Raw genomic sequence first — 22,887 nt, 5'->3', positions numbered from 1 at the left:
GTAGACCAGGCTAGCCTCGAACTCAGAAATCCTCCTGCCTCTGCCTCCCAAGTGCTGGGATTAAAGGCGTGCACCACCACCGCCCAGCTTCGGTTACTAATCTTAACCGTTTACTTGATTGTGTGGAGGCTCTTATGTAGAAGGTATTACTCAGTATTACAAGGATAATACTTATAGTCACCATGACAAGCCTGAATTTAGCTAAGTATATCCAGTAATCATAATGATAATGATAACCATCATAATGGAGATAATGATATTAATCCTAAAAATCATCATAATAATCATCATAATAAGGATAATGGTAACATCACAATCATTACATCACCCTCATCATGATCAGCAGCATTACCATCACCATCATAACCACCACCAACATAATCCCCCCAAAAAACACTCTCACTGCCATCCCCAAGATCACCATCATTCTCCACCATCCCCAATACCATCATCATGATCATCCCCATTCCTACATCACCATCATCACTCTCAACTCTGTCACCTTCAGCACCATCCAAACACCATCATGATTCTAGCCATTGCCAGCCATCAAAACAAATCTTTAAAGTCTAATGCTAAAGTGACTCTTTCATTCAGTCCTCACGGAAATTCACAAGACTTAGTTATAATAAACCCTTCCGATGGATAGGGACTATCTGCTACTGGTTGTTTAGAAATTTTGTGTGGAGACTGTGTCACTTATCCACGTCCCAGCTGGTGTTGGAACTCTCATTTAACTGATGCAATCTAAAGCTTGATTTCAAGTCTGACTAAAGCAATCCTGACCACCCAGCTTTCTCTCCTGGGACTAATGGAAGCCACCAGTCCCAAGCTCTTCCCTGAATTCATCTCTAACTGAAATCCTCCAAGACAGGAGCTTCAGTAACTCCCTTAAGAGTAAGCAATCCACGGGTGCCAAGATGAGTTTTTAAAACCTCACCTAGGAGAGTGAAAATCCCAGGGTACAAATATTATCTACACTGAATTTACTGACACGCCATACATTCCAAATAGTTTCCCAACTTCTTAATTCTCCTGTTCTGAAAAAAAAAAAAAATCCTTCGTTTGTAAAATTGAAAATGATAATTGCAGAAATGCCAAAGAAATTTTAATCATTAATAGGCTCAGCCCTTTGAAAATCTAAAGCAGGATTAAATGTTAATATTACTAATCTTCTTAAGTAGGAAAAAAAAAAGTGGCAAATTTCCTCCCCAAGACTGTAATCAACTTCATTACCCTTTCATTTAGGTAGCCAAGTTGCAATATCACAAAATGTGTTTCCAGTTGGTTAAACATATGGTTGGCTTCACTTACAAACAACCCTCCTGAATGTTACATCCTATGGCAAATGTGTTGCTGCTCTTCTGAAATTGCAAACTTTGTGTGAAATGCTCATCTCCTTGCTTGTGTGTTCACCCTGTAGATTATTTAATTTCAACAAACATGTCAGTCCAGGCATTTATATTCTTGTTGAGTGTAGGAAGTCAGAGTCATCTAGGCTGAGAACACTGGCATGCATTATCTCAAACAAAATTAGATTTAAAACTATAGAGACCAGTTTTGATGAAAGTGGAGTAAAATTTTAGCAGGGTCTGTGTTTTGGTAGTTTCATAAAATAAAATGTATTTGGAAGGTTTCTAGCTATTTTCTTAAAGACTGGAGGAATATAATTTGGGGTTATAATAGTAAGAGGGAGAAAATGTACAAGTATAAATGTGTAATATAAATTATACATTTATTTTGAAGCAAGAGACTAATACATTGGAGGTGAACGTTTTATAATAACAGTTTTTGCAATATAAAGTGTTCCTATAGCGATGGTGAGGGTATATAAATTGTTGAACAGGTTCTCCAGTTATGATACCATCATCTTCATTGGGGACTCTGTTTATCCCTACGGCCTTTTAGCTATACAAAATGCTCAAACCACTGAACTCAGAACCTTCTGAGCAGCAGGAAGTAGCTTTGAGAAGCCCATGCTTGATCCTAAAGGCCATGGTTTTGTGCCGCACTTTCTTAAACTTTCACGGTCCCTTGTACTCTGTGAGTCTGATCCTTCAGAAGTCATCCTGGCCACTCAAATACCATGACACAAACATCTCGTAGAGTGACAGAAAAGATTTTCTTTGACAGTGAAGGTCGTTCGAATGTGACCAGGTAATCAGGTAAGCATTCACTTTAAAAGGTAGCTTATTGAGTTTGCAGACGGTTTTCTTATTCTCTGTCTTCTAGTGCATACTGCTAAGGGGTCATCCATCAGATCTCAAGTTTCCCGAGGCCCTGCTTGGGCTAAACAGGCAGATGTGGATGCTCAGTCTGTGTGGGTTGAATCACCCTCAAAACAGGAAAGAGAATAGAAATGGGAATAGAAAGGGAATGAAAAGAGAGGTCAGGAAAACAGAAAAGGGAGGAGTGGGGGACAGGGAAAGAGGCAGAACTAAAGAAGTATTAAGAGCTGGGTCCCTAGTCTCTGGCTAGTACGTGCATATGATATGTGTGGGATAGATCTGGGTTACTGCTCTACTCTGAGTTGTTGCATGGTATTGAAGATACTGTTGAAAACAGTCCTATTGTACAAAGTATGGCTACCTGGTCTGCCCATCTCTTCAGCCTCATGAACCCCCATGACAAAGAAAAAAATCTGTTTATTGTTTTCTTGCCTACTAGTTATTAGTGGCAAAGGCCACCCTTAGGCGAGTCTTCTCCAACCGCTGCTTTAGGCCGCTGTGGGAAGAGGGTACGGTTGCATGGGCCAAGATGGCGCCCTGGCTCATTGCCAAGCCCCGTGATCCCTTCTTGTTTACCAAGAGTCTGAACATGCACACTTGAATGATCATGCACTGCCCGCCTGACGCATAGCGTCATACAGCATGATATTGAGTCACTGGCCTATCAACACACACCCTGTCTGCGTGCATGGCTCATGTACAGAGCGTGCTGAATGCTGATTGGATCATGAAGAGTGGTGAGAGACGAGTTCAGAGGATGGATGCGGATAAATCGGGTGATCCCCCAGAATAAAGCGGAAGCTGCTTGAACCCTGTCTTGGTGTACGTGTCATCTTTTCCCCACCTCTGCTGGCCAGAGTCTGGGGTCATGGCAGGCAACCATACTCTCACTTTTCTGATTTAGACTCACACCCTTGCGTGTTTCTACCATAGAAACCCCTATGACTTCATGATCCTCATGCATTATAGATTGCCTACCGATATACTCAGCAGATGACAGCTGGAATAGAAGCAAAATAAGACATTTTTAAAAATTAAAATACCTAATGTGTAAAAGAAATCATGTATAATTCCAGAAAGCCCGTGAGACTGATTTATATTGGTTAGGATAATAACTACTTTGTCTAATTTCAGCTGAAATCTCATTAAAACGGGAGTCACCATCAAGAGACCACTTACGGAGGCTTGAGGAGGAATGAAACAAGATTCTTTCCCAAACTTCTCTCCATTTTACTTCCATATATATATGGAAACAAGGGCCGAGTGGTGGAGCATTCGGAGGGTAGGGGGCTGCTAAAAGCAAGGAAAGAATTTTAGTCTAATCGCTCGAAGAAACATTGTTAGTAACAAAGAAAAGCCTCTTAAGAAGGTGTATCTGCTTCCATTTGTACAGCAGCCAAATAGTAACATTTAGCTTGCCATGGAAAACATAGATAGCTCTCCTCAGAGATTCTCTTGTTTGACCTATGTATCCACTTAAAGTTATTCAAAGTCTGATAGGCAAATTGCCACTCATTTTTTTTTCAGGAATAAGTACAGCAAGGAATTAATGGTTGAATTAACCAATCAAAATAAAGTCTAAGAATTTTTTAACCAAAAAAAAATCCCAGTTTATTATATAAAGGTGCATGGTATTTAAAAATATGTATTTGTTTCAATATTACTTATGTTTTTCCATTTTAAATTAAATGGTGAACTTTTATCCACATCAGAGATGATTGACCTCTGCTAGAGATATTTAATATTTTTTCTCTTTTTTTTCTTTTTATTAGATATTTTCCTTATTTACATTTCAAATGTTATCCCCTTTACTAGTTTTAAACATGCAACTCTGCAAACTTTCCTTTCTTTTTCTTTTTCTGAAAAATTACCCCTGAAAAATATCCTGAGCTCCTGAGGGAGGGGTCTGGAGATATATGGACACAGCTGGCTGGGGACCTGATAGTAAACATATTTCTGCTCTCTTTAAATAAATATGTGCATTAGTAATAAATAAACTTTATTAATAAACTTCCATTAGTTGAATAGAATAGGGTGCTTTATCTTCAGCAATGAAAATGATTGTTGCCCGCAAACACGTATGTGGTGATTATCATCTAACTGCAAATGGTGACGAAATGCACACCAAAAAATGTACAGATTTTATTGGGATGTTAAACAGAAATGTGACTCCTATTTACTATGTAGAATTCACGAAACTATGCTGTATAGTTCTGCATCTATATAAGCCCTTCAAATACGTTCAAATGGGCAGCTGCAGTTGATAGACTGAGTTATACCCACATGAATGAAGGGTTCTGATTTGTAAGGTCTCAGTACAGGAAATAGATGTGGCCAAAAGAAACATTTACTGGGATATGTGAAGAATTTCAGGTAGGGAAGTAAATTCTCTTGTTGGCTAGTCATACTCATAAATGAAATGTAAAAGTAAAATACAATAAAGTGACTTTGGTTAACTTCATAGCTCACTGTCATATTTAAATACCACTCCAATGCAATGTTGCCATGCCTGTGTAATACTGACCCCAAATACCATAGTATCTTATTAAGTTTCCAGGAGTGCCCAAATCCTCCTCCTCCTCCTCCTCCTCCTCCTCCTCCTCATCATCATCATCATCATCATTTTTATTTCTCAGTTGCCACACTTGATCAAACTGTAAGTCTTTGATTTGGGAATTTAAACACTTTGGTCTATATATCTTTTTTTAGACAGACTTCATCTATTGACTTGAAAGGAAATGATCACAGTATTTTTAAATAATAACCTTTCAACCAGTTAATCATCATATCAGCCACTTTATCTAGTTACATTTGCATCTCCTGTGTATAATTAGCATATGAAATATAGCTGATGCAATTTATAAAATAAGGCATATATGAATTCAGTACATTAAAATAGAAAAGCACCTTTTCAAACATGGAAAGTATCATTTAAATGACTGAACAGTGCTACTAGAAATACTTGCTAAGGAAAAAAATGTTGGATGTGTGCTTTGATTTAAACACAGGAACATTGCTTTTGCCCATTCATTAGAAGACAGTAATGCAAACCAATATAATGTCCAACTTTTTAATTGCTAATTATGTAAAACTATTACATGAAATGTATGTTTTAAAACACTCGGTGACCCAAATATCCATATTTAAAATATTCAGAGGAAACACTGGTCCATCTTAAAAAGGAATTTCTTTCTGAAAATTCATTTCAGTGGGTTTTGATATTTAAAGAAACTAAAGAGATAACATTTTTACAGAAAAACAAATTAGTTTTAGGCTTCTGCCATGGCGGATACTATTCACGATTTTCTCCTGCCTATTCTGTTCAAAATCATCATGCATGATTTATGTATCAAGAAAAATTCATCAAATTCAATTTTAAAAATAAAAAGTCATGTAACTGAAGAGATAAAGATGAGCGGGGCTCTCCTCTGTCTCCGATAAAGAGTGTGGTTTATGGAGGGAGACACTCGTTCCTCTGGCCGCATTTTTAAGAAATAAAGGGAATTTGTTGCTCAGCTCTGGAAATAAGAGACAGAGGATAGCTAACTTTCTAAGATAAATCTCTTAGCTTTCTCAAGAAAATAGAATAATTGTCTGATCACATCTTATCAATCACTGTGGGAGAAGTTTTCAAAGGATTGCTTGAAACTAAAAAGTTCTCTGGAGATGTTTCTCCCAATTATTGAAAACTAATATCTAAGAGTTAGCAAGTAATGATCCAGCTACCCTCGGGTATAAGGATCTTAGAGAGTTGGCATGGGACTTTCTGGACTTCTGAGTCACTAGAAACATAAGTAACATATGTAATTGTAGACCGTTCGATCCTAACCTGAAAATATGGGTAGAAGACATGAGTAAGACGACAACTCTCCTTCAGCCTCAACACTCCTACTGTAGTCTGTACAATATAAATATAAGCGAGCATGACAAAGTCTACTTAGAGTGTCCTCCACCTCACGGAGGATACAAAAGCAAAACACCAGCACTTGGTAGACTGGGTAACTCCACAGATTCTCTCATGAAGACTTTTTCTTATGTGATAAAGGGATGAATTATGTTATATTTGGGAAATGCTTGGTGGTTTATCAGTAAAACACAACCAACTGCATTTGATCAAGTCAAACTCTAAAATTAGAAGCAGAAAACACAAAATTATGTAGTAAGATATTCCTGAACTATATCTGTGATGGTTTGTACATGCTTGGCCCAGGGAGTGGCACTGCTAGGAAGTGTGGCCTTGTTGGAGTACGTGTGTCACTGTGGGCATGGGCTTTAAGACCCTACTCCTCGCTACCTGGATGTCAGTCTTTCACTAGTAGCCTTCAGATGAAGATGTAGAACTCTTAGCTCTGCCTGCACCATGCCTGCCTGGATGCTGCCATATTCCTGCCTTGATGATAATGGACTGAACCTCTGAACCTGTAAGCCAGCCCCAGTTAAATTTTGTCCTTGTAAGAGTTGCCTTGGTCATGGTGTCTGTTCACAGCAATAAAACTCTAATTAAGACAATATCCATGCAGGAAAGCCGATGGGATTGGTTAACTGCAATGGAAAGTTTGATCATTAAAGGGAAGGACGAAGTGGTGATGCAGGCAGCTCATGCTAACAGGCACATCTGACATTTTCAGTGTTGTGAAAACATACATTTTAAGAAACACTTTACTCGAAATTTAGGTGAATTCTAAATGACTCTGCATATTCCGTTGTCTTTCGAAACAACATTCTAACATCTCTCAAAGTGTTCTCTTCTCAAAACTGACTTATAGAATCATTTGATCTTTCAAGTGGTTTTGGAGGCTCAGGGTACACATCCTACTTCTTGTGAATACATAGAACCTCACCACATTGCTATTGCGGCAGGCAATGTCTTTTGAAGAACTTAGTGGAGCAGTGTGGAGATATGTGGGTGATATCTGGAGCTGATGAGATCCAGCTGTCTCACTATCTCCGTCCTAGCCATGGAGCTCTCATATATATCATCCATGGGTTATTGATTTCAGTCATTAAATTTCATTGAAATCTGTTAAACCTGAAAAGTCTACATGTGTAATTTTTCATGCTGGGGTCCCTTCCAAAACCATTGGAACCTCAGCCAAATATCACTCAAGATTCTCTAATAGGGAAAGAAGGGGAACAGATTCATTATTAAGGAATGTTTTTCTTTCTTTTTTTTTTCCCATTTGAGAACTGAGTTTTAACCCTAAAGCATCGTACACACCGAAGATGTTGCATGCAACTGAACTAAATAAACTCTTGGCCATCCATAAGAGATTTTGATTTCACGAAATCCTCATAATCTAGTAGCTGCAATCCTGTTCACTTTTGCATTGTATTCTTTAAGAATTCCACAGAAAATAAGACATATTTCAGTCATATTCCCTAGCCAGGCTTCCATTCTATTCATGACCAACCACACTCATAAGGCACCCTATCCCAGGGCAGAAAGGAGATCCAGGGTGACATGAATCACTATGACAAAATGGTCACTTCACTCATGAGCTCACAGCATCTATTTCTGTCTGCACAAGATCAAGCCAGCCAACATTCCAGCATGGGTAGGTTCAGTTTCTTTTTAAGGTAACTGGTCTTCACTAAAAATACTAAAAAAGTTCACTAAAAAGGCCTATGTGGCTTAAAGGCATCAGATTTAGAGCTGAGCCAATGGCTTAATACAAGTCCAAGGAATATGGGTGTGACAGTGTCCCTAGGTCTCACTATATCTTAGTGTCTTAGGATTTTACTGCTATGAACCGACACCATGACTAAGGCAATTCATATAAAACATCACTTAGTTGGGGCTAGCTTACAGGTTCAGAGGTTCAGTCAGTCTGTTATCATCAAGGCAGGATCATGGCAACATCCATGCAGGTGTGGTGCAGGCAGAGCTGAGAGTTCTACACCTTCATCTGAAGGCCGCTAGGAGGAGACTGACTTCCAGGAAGCTAGGATGATGTTTGTAAAGCCCAAATCTACAGTGTCATACCTACTCCAACAAGGCCACACCTCCAAATAGTGCCGCTCCCTAGGCTAAGCATATTCCAAACCATAACTCTCGGGAGAAAAGAATTCATCTGTATCTTCTTGGCCATCAAGATAAAATAACAGGCATTTTCTCTGACATCGCTTATTTAATCATAATTATTTAATCTGCATTGCCCATTATGATCTGTACAGATCATAATATGCAACAAAATCCTAAAAACAAAACAAAACACTGAGCTGCCATTCTTTTTTTAGCATGCTTATGTCCAAGCACATGTAAAATAAGAATTTATGAAATAAATTAATATCCTACATTTTGTATAATTATTGCTCTCTGTGATGCTAACTGTTTAGACACGATCTGAAGATAAATATGTTTTATAAGGTTAGATGTAGAAAATATACATTGGACACTACAACAGTTAACACTGTTAACTAGAGCAGTAGAAACAGACTTAGGGGATTTTGTGAATGTTTTAAGTGACATTGAATAGCAAAGAACCTAAAAATACCCTTCAATAGCAAGTAAAAACAGACCTTGTTCTTCCAAAGTTGTGTGTTTTATACCAGCAATCTCTACAAACAAGACAGGCATTCATTTTTCTTGAAGACGTTATGTTATAGCCAGCTCTACATGAATGAATGTTGTAGCTCTGAACCTGGCCAGGAGATGACTAACTGGATGGCCCACGAAGTGAAAAAGCAGCTCAATGTTTAACAAAATAATGCTCTCAACCAGTGTTAATTTAAGGATGAAGGAAGTTTCATAACTGAACTAAGCCTTTCTGTGTTCTCTGTGATGTAAGGAAGATCCTCAAGTCTAAGAAATCATTCAAGAATTATAATGGCTTCTCTCTCTCTCTCTCTCTCTCTCTCTCTCTCTCACACACACACACACACACACACACACACACATCCAAGCTTGGTTAGAAAGTGGGATAAAATTGGAGAATACTCTTTTATCTTTTTTCAAGAAATGTAGTAGCGATAATTTTGACTATTTAAACTTTGATTAAATACAGCAGTCTAGTTCAGTTCCTGTGCTATTTAAATGAAGGGTTAATTTTTCTCTCCTGGTTACACTTGCTTAAGACTTACACTGTACTGTTTAGAATCAGTTGTCATGTCCTGAGTGATGGGAAGGGACATTTATTTTGTAGATAGTCTCTAAAGAGTCACATATGCCCCAAAGTGTAATCTGCATGCCACGAAATGTGCTAAATAATTGAATGTCTCTGAGCGACACCAACCTGAGTAATACAGAGACTACCAGAAACCTGTCACTACCTCACTGGAACTCTATGTTGTTTCCCAACAAACTTAAACTCAATGTGAAATTTTAGTGAAAATGAGTGACCTTAAACCTAGATAATCCATGCAAGTTACAAAAGGAAGGCATTCTTGAATGACTGATTGCGTATCTGTGGTCTCAAACAATGTTGGTCTATGGATGACCTTTCCTTCACTTCTGCTCCATTTTTTTGTCCCTGCCTTTCCTTTAGACAGGAATATTCTGGGTTAAAAATTTTGAGATGGGTGGGTAGTGCTATCCCTTAACTGGGGCAGTGTCTATCTACTGCAATGGGTGGTAGGCCTATCCCTCAACTAGGGCTGTGCTTATCTACTGGAGGTGGTCTCTACAGGTTCTAGGATTCATCCTACCTGCAGACACCCAACCCTGACACTATTGTTGATGCCAAGTATTTGCTAACCGGAGCCTGATATGGTTGTCCCCTGAGAGACTCTGCCAGCAACTGACTAATACAGATGCAGATACTCACAGCCACTCATTGAAGTGAGCCGAGAGACCCCAATGGAGCTAGGGGAAGGACTAAAGGAGCAGAAGAAGATTGCAACCTCACAGGAAGAACAACATCAACTAATATATGTACATATGTAGCAGATACATATGTATCTGGCATCAATGGACGAGGAGGCCCTTGGTCCTGTGGAGGCAAAGGGGAGGGGCATAAGATGGGGGGTTGGAGGGGACACTGTAAAGGGTATATCATATGGAATGTAAATGAATAAAATCATTAATAAAAATCAATGTTGATATTAGAATCAGTGTTTATTATTTATGCCTGACTCTTCATAAGAAAAAGTTGGAATTGAGACCCACAACAAATACATCCCAAAGACAAAAACAGCGTCATTGTAGATACTAAGAGAGGTGATTGGAACAAAGAAAGTACATAATTGAAAAATGTGTTGTTTGTATTCTTTAGAACACAGGCTTCATCTTACAGCATGAAGGTTGATTACTTACTCTGGGGTAGTCAACATCCAAGCAAATCGGTTCTGTACTGAAACTCTCCACTGGAGCCGCAAAGATGGAGTTAAGCCATCTTCTGACCAACCTGAAGATCTGAGTTTGAGCTCTAGAACCCACGTTGTGGGATTGACCTGTGACCTATGTGTAGTTACACATATATATACACACTCAGAGAGATAGACACACACATATGCTAAATAAATATAAGAAAACAAAAGTCCTTTGTAAACAAAGCAGTAATATCCCTCTTTGTTTCTACTTAAATGAAAAATAAATACCAAAAAAATAATGTTCATGATTCCTATTTGGAATGTTGGTGATAAGGACCTTCATTGCTTCTACTTTCCAACCTGTCTATGCTCTAACCAAGTGCCTTGAATGGGTCTCTAAAATTCCCACTCATCAATTCCTAGCATTGTTTATCCCCACTTCTACCTACAAAGTCTGACCTACAGACTTTTTTTTTTTTTTTTTTGACCTCATCAAAACAGAGAGCGCATCCATTTCCTTAGGATGAATAACAGCTTTAATTCCCACATCGCCTCCAGTCTTTCCTTAATAGTAGTGGCATCCAACAAAACATGCTACACACCCTCTTCCATTAAGAAGGGAGGCAACATTTCATAAAGTTATTTAGTCTTTTTGTTATTTAAATCCTAAAATGTCCAGGGTATATCATTTGATAGCCAGGAAGTCTAGATTACCCCCTCTTTCTGGCTGATGGGTGGTTCCCATTTTCCTATGTTCCTCTTTGAAATAGAAATTGGGAAACATTGGGATCTGTTCAATTTTCGAGACGGTGGAGGATTCAAACACATTCATTAATTTTACAGCTGCTCTTTCTGCTTCCCAGGGAAACGTAAAAAGGTCTGTTGGGCTGGGAGGGCTACCACACAGCAGCGAGAGATTGGACCGTGAAGGAATGCCTTCTGCTACTTTAAATGCACCAGCCATAAAACAGAACATAGAAATGCCTTTGATAGGGGGTTTCATCTTTACGGTACTTCTATAACAAAAATGACCTATAGTAGAATAACCCAAAATACTCTTTATTTCCTCATAAAAACTCAATACAGTTTTAACCGCAACATTACAAGGATCCAAATTTGAATAACCTTGAAATAATAATATTTTCATACTGATGTTAAAAGTTTGAAACTGTATATAGTTTTTATACACAGCCAACCTCAACACAGGGGACTACACAAACCAAAGTGTTTGACTTATTTCTAAAATCCATCTTGGGGGTGACTGTATTGATTTTTCCTCTAAGTGAACTTAACAGAGAGTATAAGAATCATTCCACTGTGTTATTGTAAATCTGAGTTCATCAAGGTAAGAAGACACCATTATTGACCGTAACACAACATGATTAAAATGGACACACAGCCCTGCAGAAATAATGGCAAATTATACTTTACAAAGCGGCACAGAATGACTTCCCATTTAACAGAAGCCCTGAAGGTTAATTTGGAGCTGGAATTTTAACAGTAGATACTCAGCCACTCAACAAGTGGTCAGCAGAAAACTGGTTATCTGAGGGGTTTATTGACATCAGACAGTTTTCAATATTTTAATATAATTAGCCCAGCCACAATCAAAGCTGGGAAAATAGAGAGTGGTATAAACATGCAAATGACTGCAGACTTATACAAATAGTGAAAGGCAAAACTAGACAGGGAAGGTTGGTAGATTTGACACAAGCATTTAAAATATGAATAAACATCATTTTCTATCAAAAGTGGAACTGAAAAAAAAAACTGAATCATGAAAAATAGAGCTTATCTTGACAAAACACAACGTGAGTTGTCTTGGTAGTGGCAAATAGGTGGTTGTCACAATGATCTCTACCAATAGGACATTTTCCTGAGAAAGTAACTAAAGGGTGTGTAAATGCATCTAAAAATTGTTTCGGGAGAATTTATCAGTCCTGTAAGCCTATAGCATATTAGGCTCGACACAGCAAGATGCTGCCAGGTCACTGGTGACAGTCGCAACAGGAGAGACAGCAGTCATTATGCCATTCTGCTGTAGCTTGTCAATGCCATGCAGAAACTTGCTCTGTTCCTTCTGAGCCTCCCACATTTTCAAAAACAGGTATAAAACCAAAATTTTACAACTTGCATGTGTTAACAGAAATACCATCTTCAATATCTTCAGACAAAATCTCCTATAGCTAAGGCTGGCTGTAGATTATCTGTAGCCAAGACTCACCCTTAATTCCTGATCCCCCTCCCTCTAGAATGCTGGGATTATAGACATGTACCAGAGAGTCATGTTTTGTGCGGTGTTGTGGGTCAAACCCAGAGCTTCCTGCTGCTAAGCAAAGCAAGTATTCTATCAATGCAAAAGCATTCTCAATCTGAGAAATATCATCTTTAAAAAGACTTGGGCACATTACTAACAAAATACACTAGTGAGTCTAATGAAATTGATTGCAAATTGAATCTGATTCACAACTGATAAAAAGCACTGAGTAATAAAGAGTTGGCCTGAAATAGTATTTCTAGTACATCTGTTAATAACAACAGCACTTGTTTTATTTAAATAGAAATATAGAAAAGTAATCACAGGCTGCTGAAATGAGTGAGGGTACTTTTTAACGGTAGGATTGGTAACATTTATTTGTATGCTTCAAGTTTCCATAGATATGACCCTAACATGACTTCGATCTTGCTTGATTTGTAAACTCAATCAAATGTGACCAGACATGGGCTGATAGCAATAGAGAACAGAATTCTGGTTCAGTCAGAGTTCTCAATGGGACATCCTGGGAGCACCCACGAAATCAGTCAACAAATCAGACACATGCTTCCTTTCAATTGCAACTTCCATCCAGATCCTTTCTGATGCTCTTGGAACTTTCTTCTTGGAGATGCCCGAGTCTTGCCTGTGCCTGGGACTTGGTTTCCCAGGTCTTCAGTTGGTATACTACAACTCATTAGCATTCCTGACCTCCACAATGCCCAGGATAAGCCCTCTCACATGCAGATGAACGCCTATGTTTTTCTAGAGAAATGGAGTAGATGTCTTAGTATTCTTCAAAGAAAAGATAACCTGGGAAAGAAGTTATTAGTTTGCAAAAGGAGCTGGAAAGTCCATGTGTGGCAAGTATCCTGATTTCTCTCTCTGTTTTTTGCTCTGTATCAGTGTGTGTTGCGTTCCTGATACTGTTTGGTATTGCACACTGGGTGTGGAGCAGAACAGATAGAATTTGTTTGGAAATTCTAAAGCAAACGAGTCTAACTAGAGCTCCTGTGGAGACTCACACTACAGCACACTCAGATGAATAACACTTCTCTTTTAAAAAGCTATGCTCTTCTCTTCATCTCTCTTCATCACAATTATTATGAACAAGGGAAGATAAAAATGACATCCATTAGGTTCATAAAAGACCAGGAATATGCTCATGTTTTACTGAAAACCACACATATGCACACATATGTATACATACACACATACACACACACATACATGCATATATATATACACACACATGTATATACACACACACACATATGCACATATACATACACACACACACACACACACACACACACACACACACTTCTAGTTCAGTAAACCAAGAAGTATGAATAGATTCTGTCATGAGGTCTTTTTCCACTAGAGAGAGTCCAAGTGCCCAGCCCAGCTGCAGACTTTCTGGCAAAAAGGTCCCAGCCCTTGCACAACCCACCATTATCACGCACATGTCCAGAGCATTCTCTTGGTTCTATTTTGTTTTTTGAGTGAAATTGCCTAAGGACTCCCCACTACTTTCTTCTAATTCTCTTCTTCCCCAACAACTGTCTGATGATGCTCAATTAAACCGAAGCTCTGATCACATTACACCCCTCACTACATCATGGCCCTGGGTAAGACATTCAGGCAGAAGTTCCAGGGCAGAAAGACCTGACCTCTGAGCCACGTATGCTCTCCCTTCCCAAACAGCTTTTTAGACCTCAACCCAATTCCAGGAGTTTATTTTCTACTTGAAACTTTTAAGCTAATTTTACTCCAACTTTTTATCGATGCCACGGTACAATAAAGAAGCCTGAAGGACGTCGGGTTTTGTTCTGAGAAACAAATGAGCGCAGACACGTGACTCCTGTAAATACAATTCTAATGAGATCAGAATAGAATGCGGCCCTCACAAAGGAAGCACAATGATTTCTAATGGCTGAGGTTTCATTTCAGATAATGTTCAACAAGCGTAATGATGTAAAGCAAATACATTTTCCAAAGAAGGCCGAGATGATTTTATTCATTTCAGTATTTATTGTACTTATTGTAGCCATTCAAGGCCACAGAAACAATGTACAACCTAAAAGTGCCCTCCATTCACTAATGTGTCTCTTCCAATTTTAATTGAAGTAGACGTTCAGTTGGAAAAATTCAACCAGGAGATTTTGTTTTTCTGTTGCCTGCTCCTGGGGTTTAAAGCGGGTGTGTTTGATGCCATGTTTTGTGAGTCTGTCAAAGCTGGAATATTCCTGTATGGTCCTCTGTATTTTTATTTAAATATGTGTTAATGTACACATATGTATATGTATGGTACATTTAACTGTCAACAGCTCATATGCAATTCATATTTTTTTTCTCTTGATCACCTTCCAAAACAGCTATTCAAAACGTTCAGTGAGACTCTCTGTTAAAACATGAACATACACACATAACTGGAATTCTTTCCCAGAAGGCTTAAGGCATTCCTAAGACAGAGGCAGGCAGAAAGCAGGTCTAAGATAAATTTCAGAACAGCCTTGCAGTCAGTTAGCCTGACTACTGGCCCTGTACCCTTAACTCATATCTATGGATGGCTGTAGCAGGAAGGACTGAGCCCTGTGGCAGCCTAGTCTGGTGAATGTGCAGGAGGAGAGAAATGCCTACCGTGGAGACAAACTGGAAAGGATTTTTGAATTCACAGAGCAGAAAAAAATTCAGCGGAGTGTGGGTTTCCAGTCAAAATAAGTGTGTCCATGATCAAACCAAAACCGCGGGCCTCAACAGGACTTCTGTCCGCCTTCCATATTTACATCGCCTCTTCAGAAAGAGATGACACCCTGCAACCGGGCACCGAGACACAGGAGCGAGGTCTCAAACCCACCTTGTTGCTGACTTCCATGGTAAAAACAGGGATCTCTGCCTTTAATGAGAAGCACGTGACACCTCCAGGACCCGAAAGCCTAAGTTCATAAGGGAAAACATTTGTTTTTTTTGTTTTTTTTTGTTTTTGTTTTTTTTAAAGATAATGCAAGTAAAAATATTTTCAGAGTTGAACATTTCTACGGGCAAAATGCTATCATACCCAGGTAGAGCTGAGTTGGGTAAAGTTGATGCAAACTCATGAAATTATAAATGCTGCCGTTTATTTGAAATCCCACTGTGAGCCTTTCCAACATGGCAGTCAGAGACAGTGGCTGACTTCTTGATGGAAATCTTCCTAACAAGAAAACTTTGGGCAAAGATTATAAATCTTACTTAACTTTTGATTCGTATAACTGGGGAGATAAAAATGTCTCAGGACGGTGGGTACATGCGTACATATATCATATATGATACACATATATATGATATTTATAATATATGATATATATATATATATATATATATATATATATATATATATATATATATATATATAGTCTATGTGTGATCTATCTTGAGAGCTAGGCCTGCAATACTTTATAAATATTAAAATAAAGTACACCCGAGCCAGAATGGTACCCCAGCATTTAAGAGTACTCACTATTCTAACAGAACAGTTGAGTTCAGTTTCTTGTTCCAGCTTAATACCCACTTAGGGTAGCTCCTGATCCACCAGTAACACCAAGTCCAAGGGAACCACTGCCCTCTTGTGGCGCCTTTAAGCACTGCACTCACATTCACATAGGCCCACACAGACACACAAACCAAACAAGTTGAAAACAAATCCTTATGAAGCAATACTTGTTTGTAAATTAAATATTTTTGAGACATTCCTCAGACCCTTCACTATGCGTAAAAGCACACATTTCCATATGAAGAATGGTATTAAACACGGTGGCCACATTTAATACTTGCTCTAGTTACAAATCTACTATAATTTAAATACAAAGATCATCACCTTTGTTTGCAGTGTAAAACGTTTTAGGCATTATGACAAATTTAACTTTAAAAAAAGGTGTTTCTTTTTGTAAGTCAGCGTTCCTAACTTGGCAGTATTTTCTAACTTGAAGGTGGGTAGGAGCTACTGTCTCTCCACCCATTTTCCTATTTTTAATATTATAAGTGCACATATCCTCGAGGGTATTACAGCTCCCTCATATTCTTTTTTAAAATCAATTATAACCTGAATTTTTAAAAGTTTGATGTTAGTGATGGACTTGTGATCTCTTACTATACACCAGATGGTACCGCTATGCCACACCTCACAGGTGGAGTTTGGCACACACCACATTTAGTGCAGTATAAAACTCCGTGCCTGCCAGAATTGCGCACATTCTTCCAAACACTACTATTTGGATTTTTAGCAAGTTTGTCTGCAGAAGAAGAAAAAATGATATGTTTGATTGTAAAAATATAGACTCAGATTAGATGGCTTCGCAAAGAAAAAAAATATGGAAGCTTGAACAAGCACCTCTTACTTGGTAGCAGTGAGGAGAAATAAAGAGACTATCAATCTGGGAGCAGTGGGGTCTGGGAGGGGTCTGCGGAGAGTGTAGCTGGGAGGACTGGGGACAGGAAAGGGAGAGGGAATTGTGTAATTCTATTTACATAAAAAGCATTTTAAAAGAGAAAACACACACACACACACACAAAATGCAAGCCATCATTTTATTTATACAATTGACCAATTTCAGGCATTTTGCTAAGGTAATCAAGCAGAAGTACCTCTTAGAAGAAAACTACATTTTAGTTCTAAGTTTTATAGCTACTGGTTGTAATGGAAAAGGCTGCTTTTCACCAGTTAGCAATACGTAGGGCACTTTTTTTTCCCAAACAGACAAATGAAGCTCAAGAAAATATAAGGCAAATGTCCTTCCCATCTCTCAAAGAAAATACAGAGTCAACCCGGACATCCTGTCTCCTGATGCATGGTGGTCTCAAGCCTTGATACAGTGATTTCCTCTAGTCTGACCCCACTGGACCCAAGCAGTCTGTAGGAAAATAAGAAGAGATTGAAAGGCAACCCACCCCCCACGGTCCTCTGTCTTCAGTTCTCTGGATATAACCGTTGGCAATATTCTACCCCTCTTGCTCAAATCTGGGTTTTCACAAGTGTTCTCGTTCCCTATTTTAACACAAAGGCTTCAGATGAGCTCAGGCCTTCTAGGGATGGGCTGTGAAATCCACAAACATCCAACAGTCTCAACAGCTGCTGGAATGTGCAAGTGACTCACTGGTCGTGATAAACGGGTGACAGTTCTTACTGGAGTATCTGAACACCTCAGAGCAGATGCATGCTGAGATTTATCTTGTTTTCTAGTGGAGATCTTTAAAAATGCAAAGCAATCCTGTTCAGGAATCTGTTATTTTATTGGTTGGAAGAGATACATACAGTTTTGAGGTGGCATGTATGAGCCCAATGTAAACACAGAGTGGGTGTGTTTGCGGAGTCATTTTAATTTTAAGAACCTAAAAGGGAAAGGACAACACACACAACATTATAATCGATTGAGAAATGGAATGGGCATTTCTTACAGATTCAAAGTCATTTTAGAAATCTGCTGAGGCCAGAAAGACAGTCCAGTGGCTGGAAACCCTTGTTGCTCTTGCAGAGGACCTGAGTTCAGTCCCCAGCACCTACTTTGGGTAGCTCACAACCATCTGTGACTACAGCTTCAAAGTAGCTGTAGGTTTAACTACGCTTTTTAACCTCAGGCAAGTGATAGTCACTCTCTATCACATGCATCACACACACACACACACACACACACACACACACACACATATGATAATAAGTATCAAAAGAGAAATTCCATCTACTAATGAGACTGAACTGATAAAAGGGTCCAGAGTCCATCTTCACACAGGTGAAGTTTAAAAAAAAAAAAAAAAAAAGCGTTGTCAACAGGAGACAATGAGATACCCTACCCAATATCTATTAGTTTTAAGCTATATATAATAATAATCTTTCATTCTTAGAGAAAACTCCCATGTTGCCTTTGGCGTAAATTCAGCTTAAGATGTTTCAGCAGGGACATTTTCAGAAGCGTAGGCATCACAATAGCGCCACCATGTGGCAATTCTCTCTCACCCCGTGGGTGGAGGCTGGAGGAGCATCTGGATACCCCAAACACAAGCTCTTTCATCATAGACATGGAGGGGACCCACTTGGCCATCAGGGCTGCCTCTCTACTTAAGCCATTTTACTAAGGCAGGACTGCTGGCCTCGGGGCACTAGGATCCAATTGTCTTATCACTTCTCACACCAGTGGTGGGCTTCACAGGAAGAAAAGACAGTTCTCCTTTCTTTCTGCCTTGCTAGGATGATGTTAATTCCCTCCATAATTTCCTTGACATATTCCCAGCTTCCTAGAGTTTCTTTGAGCACCACCTACACACATATCTAAAGAGGTCTCTGGAGGTTCAACAGAACAGAAACACAAAACTCAGAAGTAAGCTTGCAATCCGAGTCATGCTGAAAAGATATGTTTCGTGAGAGCCCAACAGCCATTTCCAAAAAGTAAAATCAAGAGGCACATAGATTAAAGAGTAGGCAACCAAGCCTTGGGTAGAGCATATGACACTCTGGGAAAAGCCATTTGAGTAAAGGGGCATACATACAAACATACATACATGCATACATGGGCATGTGCATGCTCACATGCAAGTGCACACACATGTTCTGCTGTCTTGTTGCTCTTGTATAACATCTTCAGTGGTAGAACTCTACAAATGCCTGCAGTTGACAAAATGTGTATTCCACAGGAGTGTTCCTTAAGAAGGCAGCCCTTGACGACTAGCTCTGACATCACTCAGCCAATGCACAGCACACAGATAGAACACCAGGGCATACAGTGACAGTTCCCTTTGGGAGGAAAGTGGAAGGTCTGAGAAGTTTCATGAAAATATCGAACAGACCAAAGAAATGCCAGCATGTCCAGTTATCTTTAAAGCATTCTTCTCACTTTTGTGGTGCCTTTCTGAAGCTTTATTATTAATGGAAGCAACATTCCTAGACAACAAACAAACAAACAAACAAACAACCCTGTTTTCTGGTATTTTGAATATATACTTTGTTTGTATATGGTCATGGAAGCTACATAAACTATTTTTCACTATTAAGAAAATATCAATGTTAAAGGAATTTTAAAAGATGTTCTCACTCAATAAGAAATAATTCACAATCCTTACTTCCAGTTATTACATAATCATGCTCATCAATACATTGATCAAATTATCATCTAATCAGACTTCTCAGTACATTGGTAGAGTTATCATCATCAATATGTTGCTCAAGTTATCGTCTACCCAGACTCATCCATACACTGATATTGCAAAAAAAAATAATAATAAAGTCATACACTGAAACTTGTTAAACATGATAAATTAGCACCGGAGGATAGTCATCTCGCCACAGAAGACTTCATGGGATGGCGTGAGAGAAGGCAAGGTAGGCTCTAAGAGTGAGCTAGGAGCACAGCAGCTGACCTTCCCTCACGGAAAACACATCCAGCTGGACCGATCACAGGCTGTCTCTTGAGGTAGGACACTGGTGTCACCCAAGAGGCTAAACCAAAGCCAGTGAACCAGAAAGCCCTGAAGCTCCATGTTAGTGTCCAGTTCTCAGCCAGCCTCAGGAATAAACCTTTAAGAAAATAACTATTACACTTGAGGAATTGATTCTTGAGGACAAACCATTGACTTGAAAAGGGATTAGTGCAAAGGAGAAAGCTTGTTTTCTTGGGAGGCTCAACTAGCTTCTGAAGTGAAGATCTGCCCTCTGAGACAGAGATGTCTCTCCAAGAGATCTCGCATGAAGCTGAATCCCGATGACGATAACTCATGTTAGGCAGTGCTTGTGCGTGCCTGCACACAGGTGGGAACATGGGTGCATATGCGCACGTGTGTGTGTGTGTGTGTGTGTGTGTGTGTGTGCAATTCACCCTCAGTATACAGTTCATATCTCTAACTTAGCATGACTTCCTGACTTCCGCTGAGTTCTACTCTCCCCACCTCTGTGGAATCCCACCTGCCCCTTCCGCAGGGACGCAGCTGACTCCTCTACTCAGTATCCAAGGAGAGGACTCCAGGACTCCACAACTGCACTGTCTACATAACTTACGGAATCCCTGACTCTGAACTGCTCTGTGAGGAAGAGCCCAGGAGCAGAAGGCCAGGGGTTCAGAAACTGACTGCAGTCTATGAGCCATGGGAGAAAATCAAAAGGAATGGGTGTCGAGAAGAGAGGGAGAGAGAGAGAGCAGGAGAGAGAGGAGAACAGACCAGGGAAGAGTATTTAGAGGGAGGAGGGGAGCGAAAGGTTGAAAAGCCAGATCTTGGACCTCCTGCCTCTGCCTTGCAGGACATCTTGGAATTGACAACACACACATGAAGAAGTGGATAAACCCGTGCAACATTATTCTATTACCACAAATGAGATTGGAAATGAATTGTAACAGCCGTCTCTCCGTGGAGCCAACCACGGCAAGCCTGGAATACTAACCGGTTCATTTATTTCAGTGATTACCATATGTAGTTCAAAAAGCACCAAACCCTGGTTTTCCATAAGCCACCTTCTTCAAGTTAACTCTGTCTTTCCATCCCATCTCTCCACCTGGGTAATTTTTTTTTTAAACAAAGACTTTAAATTTGCCCCCCCCGCCCGCCCACACACACACTGTTAAGAATGTCATTTGTCAAAGTGTAGCAGTCCTTTGGATCATTTGGGGCCACTCATATTTTCAGCTACTATTCCAAGAGTCCAACTCACTTATGCACTCTGTAGGAACTTCTGCCGTGTCTGAATTGCGGTCAGAGATATCTAGTCTGATTGTACCACACAGTTACTTGACTGAAAGGGTTCTGATTTTTTTTTAATTTAAAAATATAAAATAAAACTTTATACAAGTCAGGAAGCAACAGAGGTTATCATCATGTCTGTCCTCTGCACATTGAAGTGTGTGTGTGTGTCTGAGAGAGAGGGGGGGGAGAGAGAGAGAGAGAGAGAGAGAGAGAGAGTAAACACACGATGTCCTTTATTCTACCCTTCTGAAAAGCCGCATCTTCCTTCTGCCTACAAGCATGGAAACCTTCAGTCTTCATTGACTTCATCTGGACATTAAGAAAACTTGCTACTAGGAAACTTTTGGGGGAGAAGGGAGGAGATGTTGGGTTGTGGTAGCCGTTGTACATGACAGGGACATTTATTTCCCATAATTCTTGCCCACAGGAAACACATCCTTTAATAAACTACATCAAATCAAGTTAGACATGATCCAAATCTCAAGGTATCAACTTCTCCCGGAAGCTCAAGAGGCACCCCAGCTCAGGGCCACTGAAGGAGTTAGCACTAGGCATTATGGTGGGAGGTGGAGGTCGCGGTCCCTGAGGGGTTCTGGGTCCCCAGAGTCTCCAAAGAGGAGAGGTGAGCAAAGAGAAGAGGGAGAGAAGCTGGTTGCAGGAAACCAGACAAGCTTTTGGATTCTGAGCTGGGCCTGAGAGTCAGGATACCACCCCGCTTGCCTACCTTCAGGCTCCAGCGAGCACCGCGGCGTCCTCCCTCGATGCCTCCGCAGCTACAGCTGCACTGATCCCTGCCTGCGAGCCCGGGTCCCGCAGAGCGCGCCTGCCCCGCGCTGCACTCTCCACTAGTTCCCAATTGAGAGGCAATCAGCAAGGCGATTAACATCCACTGTGCCTGCCTGCACCCGCGTCCCCAAACCTTGTAGCTAGCTCTTCTTTCTGCGTCCACCCAGCTCGGTAGCGCCGCAAAGGGTCACCCGGGAAGTCCCCGGCCGCAGCTCCTTCCTGGTGCTCGCAGCGACCACGCCGCTCGTGCCGCGCCTCTCACCCGCGCGCCGGGCGATTCGCTCCCCTGCAGGCCTGTGGACACCGAGCGGGGAGGATCGATCCAAACGGCGGATTCCCGGGGAAGGCAGAGAAACTTTGATGCGGCCGCTGCACACGCTGCGGGAGAGGAAACCAAACAAGTTGCAGGTGCGGGTTCACCGAGGCGCCTTCCCGGCTAGGAGAAAAATCACCCGGCGCCCGAGCCCCGGAGACAGCTCTCTGCTCCGCGGGCGACCGCGGGCGCACCTCGCGGTCCCTGATCTGCGTGTACAGGGAAAGGCACGGGGACGCCTGGGGTCCACAGTCAGACGCGAGTGGCCAACGCGCTTCCCGCTGCTTAGGATGCTGGCACCCGGTGCTGATGGGACCCAGACCCAACGCAGCGCCTGGGAACAAAGGCTTCCAAGC

General features: G+C 40.5%; 1 protein-coding gene across 1 annotated transcript in view; it reads right to left on the bottom strand.

Moving 5' to 3' along the window:
- The window catches only part of Pcdh15 (protocadherin related 15), a 1,443,732-nt gene extending 1,421,062 nt beyond the window's left edge, over positions 1-22,670 (bottom strand). The window contains exon 1 of the mRNA XM_029542087.1: positions 22,157-22,670. The gene's annotated coding sequence lies outside the window, so the exon portion shown is untranslated. The remainder of the gene's footprint in view (positions 1-22,156) is intronic.
- Between the last annotated feature and the right edge of the window lie 217 nt (positions 22,671-22,887).

The sequence above is a fragment of the Mus pahari genome, chromosome 9 (assembly GCF_900095145.1).
Source record: "Mus pahari chromosome 9, PAHARI_EIJ_v1.1, whole genome shotgun sequence".
Taxonomy (NCBI): Eukaryota; Metazoa; Chordata; class Mammalia; order Rodentia; family Muridae; genus Mus; species Mus pahari.
The sequence above is the reverse complement of the archived record's forward strand: the minus strand, read 5'-3'. Positions and strand labels throughout refer to the sequence as shown.